The 2,078-nt window shown below is 45.2% G+C and overlaps 1 non-coding gene across 1 annotated transcript; it reads right to left on the bottom strand.

Moving 5' to 3' along the window:
• Positions 1 to 233: 233 nt before the first annotated feature.
• LOC146833698 (U5 spliceosomal RNA) lies at positions 234 to 348 on the bottom strand. The gene has a single exon (XR_014960935.1). It is a non-coding gene; the product is annotated as a U5 spliceosomal RNA (small nuclear RNA).
• Positions 349 to 2,078: the final 1,730 nt, after the last annotated feature.

Genomic DNA, 2,078 nt, shown 5'->3' with positions numbered 1-2,078 from the left:
CTATAGCGCTGCGTGTATATAGCAGTAAAGGCTTTCAGATGATTAAGCGATGTTTGCGTCGTATGCGTTCTTGGTGTATGTCACATGAGAAAACTGTAAGTTAAGAAAGTCAGTAAAATTCGTTTCCTAGATCTGGGTTGAGTTAATACTGTACTGTCCAAATATCACAGCGTCACGCTACACAGCATAAAAATCAATTTAATTCGATTTTCTTTTGTTTACCAGGTAAGGGTAACCCTGCAGCAGCAGGGCTTTCAAAAATTGAGTGAAACTCTTTAATGTTCCTCTCCACGGAAATCTTTAGTAAAAGGCGAAAGATTTATTCGGTTTGAAGGGAAACCAGAGTATGACCATTTCACCGCCTCCCTGTGGCCCCCAAAAACAGCTTTCCACAGAATATTAGGGTGATTTACTCTACTAAGTCCATCATTGATAACCCTTCAAAATCTAACCAACTCGTGAGAAACCTTGTAAACCGGTACATTGATAAAACACTTCTTGAGACAATCGATACAAAAGAGGGACGCACTGGTGACACGGACTTATGGGTATGCAAATTTCGTCTTAGGTCCCGTGACAGGAAAGGCTGTAACATTTGAATCGTAATACCACAGTCTCCCAGCTCAAGCCTTAGCGTCGGCTCCTTTTACACTTCACATTCTGAATGGTGCAGCGTTCGGAGCCTCGCGCAGGCTTTTGTGAGGCTCGGTGGCTCCCAAGAGGAGAACTTTTACATCACCATCAAGGCATGCTGGCTGGCTCATTGATCTTCTTTCTGAGACAATGAACGAGCCAGTGTGTTTTCTACTTGCAGCCTATAAGGCTGCATCAGCTGCTGTAAGAAAACAAGCACTGGCAGAGAGGCAAAATGCTGACTCACGGCTTTGCCAATGCTTTTCCGCAATGTTGTATAGCATAGGCAAGATGCTGTGCAACATTACCAAAAGAAAACAAAACAATAAAAGCAGCGATGATGTGTGCATTTTGTAGGTGCGCGCGTGCACCATTGCGCATGCGCAATTGCAAAATGAGGCGGGCACCATTGTTTTTTATTCACTGATCCAAAATGGACGGATTCAAAACAAACAAATGAAAAAAGTAGGGAGGGCTGACGTGTCATTTGCTACCTTTTGTTCCTCACCACCCTCCAAAGTAATATGGGGGGCAGGTGAGGAGGCAGCAGGAAGTGGGCAAGGGGGGTGGTTAAAAGCAGCTCACAAGAAGGAGCAACATTGAGGTTGGGGGAAGAAGCACATAAGTGAGAAAACAGCATTTTGCGCCAGGAGGGAGGGAGTTTGGAAGGGGGATAAGCAGACGAGAACGCTTGCTACATTAGGGAAACAAGCATTTGCAATGCAATAGGCCTCGCATTTCCGCGAGTTTGAGCTATTGGCATTGTAAATGACAATGCCTTTTATTTATGTTTTGGTTTTTAAAATGTAAATAAAATGCATTGTCATTTACAATGCCAATAGCTTAAACTCGCGTAAATGCGAGACCTATTGCATTGCAAATGCTTGTCTTTAAAGCTTGTTTAAGTACCGCGCTCACCTGCCGTGTTCTGTGAAAATCCCTGTTTCAACAAACGGGTCATCTAACCGAAGTCCTTCAATTACCTCAGAGAACTGCACGATTGTGCTTTCTTCTGTAAATAGGTGACAAACACTGCTCGGTACAGAGGGGGGCAGCGGGTGCACTGCTCTCAGTACTTTGTGCTAAAAGAATTGAAAAAGCCTAAGCTCTAAAGTTTCATTGATGGTCAATCGCCACTGCACATCAGACACGTCTGCATTTCCGGTTTGAATGGACACGGCAACTGGGACCCTCTAGATGTGCAACTCCGACTGTGCTCAACTCCTCTGTGCTGTCTTTGCATTAACTGTTAATAACAGCCCTGATCCGCTTTTCATCCTCCCTGCCAGGCACAGTTCGAGAGGCAGGCCCCTATTAGTCGGAATGAGACCCAGTGCGCTTTCAGAAGTCCTTGAAACCCGCCAGGCTGCCGCGTAGCACATGAAAGTGAAGTTCTGCTTGCTCCTGGGCAGCTGGATTTGAATCTGGAGAAGGGAATCATTCCG

This window comes from Triturus cristatus, chromosome 4_2 (genome assembly GCF_964204655.1).
Source record: "Triturus cristatus chromosome 4_2, aTriCri1.1, whole genome shotgun sequence".
Taxonomy (NCBI): domain Eukaryota; kingdom Metazoa; phylum Chordata; class Amphibia; order Caudata; family Salamandridae; genus Triturus; species Triturus cristatus.
The sequence above is the reverse complement of the archived record's forward strand: the minus strand, read 5'-3'. Positions and strand labels throughout refer to the sequence as shown.